Here is a 9,171-nt window from a genome sequence, read left to right as displayed (position 1 = left end):
TATCCCAGGATAATGAAAGAGATGGGGGACCCCAACCAACGCCCTGCAGCACCACCCCAGGATTCTGTGGAAAACTTAATTTTTCTGTCAAATGTGAGAAAGGAACTCCAGGACAAATGGGACAATGTAACATAAGGCCAGGCATGGTGGCTCATGCCTGTAATCCCAGCACTCTTGGAGGCTGAGGCAGGCGGATCACCTGAGCTCACGAGTTCGAGACCAGCTCTGAGCTAGCGTGAGATCCCATCTCTTAAAACAGCTGGGCATCATGGCAGGCACCTGTAGTCCCAGGTACTTGGGAGGCTGAGAAAAGAGAATCACGTGAGCCCAAGAGTTTGAGGTTGCTGTGAGCTATGATACCATAGCACTCTACCAAGGGTGACAAAGTGAAACTCTGTCTCAAAAAAAGAAAGAAAGAAAGAAAGGTAATATAACCCATGAACTGCAAAGTAGAACTACTGAGAAAAATCCACCTGAGCTGATGTAAACAGCCTCCCACACTCAAACCAGAAGTAAGCCCAGTCCTGGCTGATCTCCCAGTGGGTCATTTTCATGAGAAGCCTAGAAAACAATTCAGTCTCAGTTAGGTTTCCCATGGAGTAGGTATTGGGACCCACATAAATGAAACAGAAGCAAGTTGCAAACTGAAATGGAATTTGGGCTGTCTTACCTGAAAGATAATCCATCTGATTGTCCAGTGCACCTCATCTGTAAAGTCAGACTATACAGAGCTTACACATTGCTCTCTCTAACCCGGGGAGATAGTTTGGCTTGATGGATTTCAAGATCTTAAGATGACCATTCCTGAGAAAGGTAGTTATTAGAGCCTTCCAAGGCCACATTGGTATTCATAGTCAGGAGGTATTTACCATTTAGGGCAAACTGAATCAACCATCAAAGGCCAGTGGCTAGGACAAGTGAACCCTGGAAACCTGCAGTATATCCTAGCATCTGGAGAGAAGGAAGTGACATCTGCCCTGGTGGGTAGATTGCTGGAGCTCAGGAGTTTGAGACCAGCCTGAGCAAGAGCAAGACTCCATCTCTAAAATTAGCCGGGTGGCTTGGCACCCATAGCACAGTGGTTACAGCGCCAGCCACATACACCGAGGTTGGTAGGTTCGAACCTGGCCCAGGCCAGCTAAACAATGACAACTATAACAACAACAACAAAAAAAAAAACATCTGGGTGTTGTTGTGGATACCTGTAGTCCCACCTACTCGGGAGGCTGAGGCCAGAGAATCACTTAAGCCCAAGAGTTTGAGGTTGCTGTGAGCTGTGACGCCATAGCACTCGACTGAGGGTGACATAGTGAGACTCTATCTCAAAAAAAATAATAAAATAAAGAAAATAAAATAAAATTAGCTGGGTGTTGTGGTGGGCACCAGTAGTCCCAGCTACTTGGGAGGTTGAGGCAAGAGGATCACTTGAGCCCAAGAGTTTGAGGTTGTTGTGAGCTATGGCATCACGGCACTCTACCAAGGATGACAAAGTGAGACTCTGCCTTAAAAAATAAAAAAGAGAGAGATATCTAAATGGACTCAGGTTGCAAGAAGCACCAGAAAGTCAAGGGACTAGAGAAGAAGTCAGGTGACAGTCATAGGTGTGTCTACTCTGTAAGGCCCCGGTCAGCCATAGAAAAGTTTTATAGGCTCAGCGCCTATAGCTCAACCGGCTAAGGCGCCAGCCACGTACACCTAAGGTGGCGGGTTCGAATCCCCAGCCCGGACCCGCCAAACAACAATGATGGCTGCAACCAAAAAATGGCCGGGCGTTGTGGCGGGTGCCTGTGGTCCCAGCTACTTGGGAGGCGGAGGCAGGAGACTCGCTTGAGCCCAGGAGTTGGAGGTTGCTGTGAGCTGTAATGCCACGGCACTCTACCCAGGGGGACAGCTTGCGGCTCTGTCTCAAAAAAAAAAAAAAAGAAAAGTTTTATAGGCTGCCTTGCTGCTGCCCCAACCATCATAGTTTAAACTGCTGCCCAGGCTGTTGCTGCTGCACCTGAGAAGTCGTCCTCTCTGCAAACCTTTCTTCTGGGCCTGCAACATGTGGCAGAGAATGGACCACTGTGGGAAAACCAGGAGAGGAGCAGGCCACAAGAGCAACTCCTACTCTTTCCAGTGCACGCCCCAACTCCCTCCTGCCTCCTCTGCCACTCCCCCCACGTTCATCATCATCTTCATCATCCTCATCAGCATAATCACACCCCCCATCCACAGAGGGCCCGTGGTGTGCCAGGCACAGGATAATTCTTTCTGTACAGTTTCTCATGTAGTCCTCAATTCCCACACCCTCGCTGTGTCCCCGCTCCTCCAGGCCCATCATCCTTCACTCTCTTCCAGCCTTCCCTGTCCAGCTCCCGACCTCCTTCTTTAATGAAATCTTTGGCCGTCAGGAATAGTAGGTGTCCGATGGCATGAAGCAGGGTTCTCTCCGTGGCTCTATCCTGTCAATGTTTTCATCAGGGCTCAGACACACTCAAGACTGGCTAATCAACATTTCCATCACGTCACCAGATGACCAAATCAGGATCACAGAAGTTTCCCTTTTGGGGCTAAAATGATGGCCTAGAATGGTCCAAATGAAATTCCTTAGGCGTGTCGTCAAAGGGAATGGGAGTGTGTAGGATAGACCAATTGAATTAAGTACATAAGTATAGTGTCTAGAACTAGGCAACGTATATCTTCCTAAATTTAATCCTAGTCCGATAATATGTTGACCATTAATCAGAAATCACCCAGAGGTCAAAGAACATGATGACGAGGGACCCAGAAACCAAGTCTTTTAAGAAGGGTTGAGGACACTGGTGATGCGTGTCTTGGAGAAGACTCACAGGGGTGTGCTGTCTTCAGAGGATGCTTTACTGGAAGAAGAGCTGCCCGGACAGAAGACACAGCCAGGACCTCTGGGGAGGAGTCACAGGAAGACATAATTTGACTCAGCACGAGGAATAAGTTTCTGTGTCCACAGTCATTGTTTTTACATGATTAGGTACCAAGAAAGGAAATGCCCTCTCCTGGAAGATAAAGCACAAAGATGAGACTTGAAGGGGAAATTAATCAGCATGTACAAACGGGCTTCTTAAAGAAAGAGGTTCTGAGATAGGACATAGTACAAGGAGAGGACAGGGGTCAGGTGAGCCTGCAAAGGTGTCAACGTGGTATAGTAGAGAAAACACTGACTGTGGAGGCAGGAAACCTGGGGTTCAAGTTCCAGCTCTGCCACGGTTAGCTGTGGGACCCTGAGTAAGTGTACTCTCCCTTACTGGGCCTCATGGACCTGCATAAAAATCGGGGGTTGGACTGGATGATCTCTAGAGCCCTCTGCAGCTGGGTAGTCTATGACAATCATGTTAATTTGTAGTTAAAACATCAGTATTTTTCAGTCATAAAATGACTCTAAGACTATGTTGTGCCATCCTTGGGTGATTTCATTTTTATCTAGATTTTCTACTTTTAGGAGAGACAGGGGTCTCACTCTTGCTCAGGCTGGTCCTGAGCTGAAGGGATCCTACGACTTGGCCTCCTGCAGTGCTACGGTTACAGGTGCGAGCCACCCTGCCTGACCTGATTTCATTTTTACCTTCCAGTACTGTTTTACTGTTGTTCTCTTAGCAAAGTTCTAACCTATCTCTCCTGAACTTGAGTTGGGAAGGAAACAGATTTTGCCCTTACCCGGGTGAAAGGATGGTAGCAAGTGGTTTGACCGAGTGCCCTGGCTTGCCTGGGACTGAGGGGTTTACAGTGATGAGAGACTTTCTGCGCTGGGCAAATGAGGATGGTTGATGACCTTAGTGGTGAAGAAGCTGAAGGTCTGGACGTGGGTTGGAGGAGAGGTTGCTGGAAGAGCTCTTCCCCTATTCCCTTTCTATCCAGAGTTTCTTGCATCAGCCACCTGAATTGTGAGGTGGTTTCATTACAAGGTGTGAGCCCCTTATTGGGGCTACAGGGAGGACAAGTAAGGGGCAGCCATTCAACTAGTCACAAAGCCCAGATGAGCCAACTGTTGCCGGGAAAGAAGCTGAAATGCTTGACTAGCACTGATGTTGTGGGGGATTTTCCCTTTTTCTTCAAAAAAAAAAAAAAAAAAAACAGAAAAGACCCAGTGGAAAAAAAAAAAGTGATGAGTTGCGAAGCAGGCAGTGGGGCTCTACCCAGCCCCGGGAGACAGAGTGCAGCTCATTTGCTTAAATTTGCAGCTGACGACTGCTACGTCTCTAGAGGCACCTGGAGAAGAATCTCTCAACATCAGACGGTGACCAGTCTGGTCTCATAGCCACAGCCATGAACTACGCCCTCACCCTGGACATGGACTCCATGAACATGGATGAACTGGTGAGTAGGTACCAGATAGCATCCTGTCACCCGGCCCCTGCTTGGAATTCTGAATATCCTATGCCATCATCCAGGGGAGAGGGGACAAGGTGGGAGTCCTGTCCCACTGTGGCGCTATAGAATCTAGAAGGGCCCATCAGCTCTTGCTTTTAAGATTTTATTTTCCAAGGCTGGACGTCATGGCTCAGGTTTGTAATCCCAGCACTCCGGGAGGCTGAGGCTGATGGATTGCTTGAACTCAGGAGTTCCAGACTAGCCTGAGCAAGAGGGAGACCCCATCTCTATTAAAAATAGAAAAAACTAGCCGGGTGTAGTGGCACACAGCTGTAGTCCCAGCTGTATGGGAGGCTGAAGCAAGGGGATTGCTCAAGTCTAGGAGTTTGAGATTGCTGTGAGCTATGATGCCATGGCACTCTACCAAGGGGGACAGAGTGAAACTGTCTCAATATATATATATATATATTATCTTTCCCATTTTGTGAAGGGAGCTGGTATGTGGAGGAGTTGCCCCTAATAGACATCTTTTAGAGAGAGTTGGAAGACATGGGTCTTACCCCTGCATCCTCTACTGAATTACTAAGGCACCGGGAACAGAATGTTTTTCATCTACTTCTTCTTCAATAGTGATTCTCTCCTTATGTCTTAGGGTTAGAGTGTAAGGGGCCAGACAGGAAAGTACCTTGAGATTTTTCTTAATGTCAGCAGGCTGGCATTGATATCAATCATTCAACCCGTAGCTGTTCCTTTCTTGCTGTATTATATTATGATCAGGGCATGACATTCCGGGTTGGATGGAGAAGTTGAGGATCTGGACTTTGCCTTCAGAGAGCTTTCAGTCTGGCCAAGAAGAAAATGTTCCATCACTGGAAGCTATTAGACAATGATTATATGCTAAACTGAGGAATTATGAAACCAGACATAGCCAGGGAGAAAGCCCCAGTGGGCTGGGGAGCAGGCTGAGAGAACTCTGCAGTAATCCAAAAAAGGTCTTACAGTGTGTTGTGGCCTCCCTCAAAAGCCTGGAATCTCTAAAGTGTTCTTGGAAAGATTTCTTGGGTGGGCTAAGAAAACAATCCCCAGCACTTCTCTCTGCCACCACCCAGTTCTCTCCAGGGAAGCATAGTGATTTTGTTGTCACTGGGCTCCCAAAAGATAGGTGTGGGGAGCAACTTAACCAGATAGCCCAGAGCTCCTGTGTGCCAGCAGCAGAACCCTGGTTGGGTTTCTTGGAAACCTGGTAACAGTCTTTACTCCCTCTGGGGAAAGGACTTCTCTCTGAACTGTATTCTGGGCCAGATCATGAAGAATCTAAACCCTGACCTCCTACCAGCTCTCTTGACCCTAAACCCACCTTGAGATGTTGTAGACTCCCTTCAGCCCCCCAAGCTGGGGTCTATTTTGTAATTCCACCAACTGTGTTCCTGGACTTGATTGGAGAAGGCTGCCTCACTTCCTTGGATTGGCTGTTTAGGCTGAACACGGAGGGAAGCTAAGTAGACGGGTTAATTAACCAAAGTCAGGTTTCTCAGATCCAAACCCCAATTAAAGTCACAGCCTGGCCATCCATCTAAACAGGACCTGCTGCATAATTTGAGGGACTCAATGCAAAATGAAGATGTGGGAATCTTTGTTGAAAAATTATTCAGAATTTCAAGACAGCACTGACAGAGCACTTGGCCAAGTGGGGGTCCTGCTGGGTGTAGCCCCTGGGGGACTGCACAGGTTGCGCCCCCAGGAAGCCACCCAATTCTGAGCCCAATCAGAATCCGGGCAACACCCAAATCAGACTAAAAACCCATTGCCCTAACAAGGCAATGTGTTCCTCCTTGGCCCCCAGTCCCAGTTGTTGGCTTCACCTGAGTAGGTTACTGGGTATCTTCCTCTGACCACAGCTTCAAGCTGACCACGAGCCCTGACCCAGTTGGATATCTTGGTAACCAACTGGAGATTTGGCCAGTCCTGGCTTCTGAGAAACCTCAAATGTTTCCCCTAACTGCACGCCTCACTTCACTGCATGACCTACAAGAGACAGGTGGTGGCAGGGGGCAGGGGACAGCAGGACATGTCCCATGTCACGAAGAAAACCTATGTCCCAGGCAAGGAGACTTGGCTACTTGCTTCATGTCACACCTCAATGAGTGGTCCCCAGCCAGGCATTCAAATGTGCCTAGACCCCTTATTGAGGGTCCATCCAGGAGCCTGGGAATGCTGGAACCATCTGGGTTCTGTGGCTCTTCAACCAGCAAACAGAGCCTTGTCCTGTCTACATACTCTCTCTCCAGGCATTGTCCCTCAGAGCACCCCTGTTCTCCACCCCACTCATCACCTCAAGGCCAGGAGCAGCCTTGGTGGACCGTCCCACAATTTCACAAAGGCCCTGGGATGGTGGAGCAGGCAGAAAAGTCTTTTGTGTAGTAGCTTCTCAGTAAGTATTCACTGATTCGTAATACAGGAAAAGTCTTGGCTCACCATTTCTCTCTGGAGTTAGTCTGGCTTTTTCTATTCCTTCTGCTTCCTATTCTCCTCCCTGTCCTTTTCCAAACCAAGTATTGTTTCACTTTCCTGAAACACTGGGTTCTGCGCTCCAAAGCTGAGTGAAGAACTGGGGCTCTTGGTCATAGCCAAATGCTGGTCATCCCTGTATTCCCTTCCTTCTTTTGACCTCTAAGATCAACTCTAGCTGCTTAGTATGTCTATTTCCTTAAGGCGGCCTGCTAATTCTCATGACTGGAGGATCTTAAAAAAAAAGGTCTACATGGCTAAGAAGCAGGACCAAGAAGCAGCCAAGTCCTTGGGGGTGCATGCCAGGGACCCATTCTAAGGAGACAGATCTATGAGGCAGACCTAGAAAAGCACTAGTCTGTAGGAACCTTGATCTAAGAACCTCCTCTCAATAGAACTAAGGCCTGGGCTGGGGCACCTAAGGAGGCCGGTCACCAATACACCTCCAGCCCCACCCTGCACACTGGCCAGGAAGGGAAGCTACTGTAGAACAGGGTAAGGCTAGTCTGAGCCCCTGATCCCTACGCAGAGACGATCACCACAAACTACAACTCTAGTGTGACCAGAGCCATCACAAGCTACAAAGCCTGTCCACATGTACCGTCTCATTTCACCAAAGAGGTGTGAAGAAGAGGAACCAAAACTGGCTCAGGCTGTTTCTGGGCTTCACCTTGGGCAAGGGGGGAAGATCTCCCTCCCTTAATCATGTCAAAAGTCCCAGAGGAACCCCAGTGAGGAGGCCCCAGCTGTGGGGTGGTCGGAGGGGTGAGAGATGAAGGAGAGACTTGAGGTCAGCAAGGGAGGGGTCGGTATTGAGGTGAACCTGAGTTCAGGCACACAGACTACAGAGTCTCCATCAGGAATTCTTGCCTTCCTTGGGGATACAGACTGTGGTTGCCCCCCTCCCCCACCCCCGCCCTCTGGCAGAATAGCATAACAAGTGGCCAAGTATTTAGAACTGAGAATCAGGACACAAGAATGATTATTCTTTCAGGAATGATGGGGCAAAATGTTTCTTTCTTTTTCTTTTTTTTTTTTTTTGGCAGAGAGTCTCACTCTGCTACCCCAGGCTAGCGTGCCATGGGTCATACCTCACAGCAACCTCAAACTCCTGGCCTTGAGCGATCCTCTTGCCTCAGCCTCCTGACTAGCTGGGACTACAGGTATGCACCACCATGTCCGGCTAATTTTTCTGTTTTTAGTAGAGACAGAGTCTCACTCTTGCTCAGGCTGATCTCAAATTCCTGAACTCAAGAGATCCTCTCACTTCAGCCTCCCCGAGTGCTAGGATTACAGGCATGAGCCACCATACCCACCAGGACAAAATATTTCAAATCACTAATAACCCAAAAGCTGGCTTTAAGAGGTTGCTACATGCACCTTGGCGACGTCTACCTGTCCCTTGGACTGTGTGACTCTGTCCTCGGAGTGCAAATAGATGTTGGAGTGCCTAAACCTAAAGACTTGGTGCAGAGGTAGGGGTATCTTAAAGTCTCCCCCTCAAAACCACAACCAGAGCAGAATCCATTCCTAATGGCCAAAATCCCCGGGCAGAAATGGAAGAGGAGTCCGCAGGCTTGCCCCTGAAGAGTAGGAAAGGGGAGGAGGTGTGACAAATGGATGCCAGCGTCTCTGCTGAAGGAAGAGTGGGGGAAGAGGGACAGACCTACAGTCCCATCCCAGAGCCCAGTCTCATGCCTGTGGACCGCCCTGCACTCTTCAAGCCACTCAAGGCTGGAGTGAGAGCTGCCCTGGCCAGCCTCACTCATCGTTCCTGACTTGGCTGGGAATATTTTCACAAGGACATAAAAGGAAATGGAGCTTCTTTGCTTCCCAGGGCCAAGGCAATGATCGGCTTCTGTGTGCAGACACCTCCCGCAGCCAGCATGACTCAGTCCTCTGAGTCCTGGGTGAGCGTGCCCTCAGCAGGCAGCCCTGCCCCCCGCCTGGGACTGGGAAGCAAGGTCACACAGTGCATTCACCAGCTGCAGGACAGGCTAGAAAAGCAAAGGCTCCCGGTGCTGAGCAAGCAAGGATCATGCTGAGAACCAGCTCAGCCAGGACAGGGTGTGACAAGCAGAGAATCAGAGCATCTGAATGGGGAGGGACAGGACTGTGAAAGCAAGGTCCAGCCTCCTTCTCGGGCAGGAATCTCTTCCTGTACACTTGGGCTCAAACATTCCTCTCCTTCCCAAGGGCCCCAACCCATTATTGCACATTTCTGCCTGTTAGAAAGTTAACCCTGGGCAGCGCCTGTGGCTCAAAGGAATAGGACGCCAGCCCCATACACAGGAGGTGGCAGGTTCAAACCTGACCCTGGCCAAAAACCGCAAAAAA

This window comes from Otolemur garnettii, unplaced genomic scaffold, assembly GCF_000181295.1.
Source record: "Otolemur garnettii isolate 467f Iridium unplaced genomic scaffold, OtoGar3 scaffold00108, whole genome shotgun sequence".
Lineage (NCBI taxonomy): Eukaryota > Metazoa > Chordata > Mammalia > Primates > Galagidae > Otolemur > Otolemur garnettii.
The sequence above is the reverse complement of the archived record's forward strand: the minus strand, read 5'-3'. Positions refer to the sequence as shown.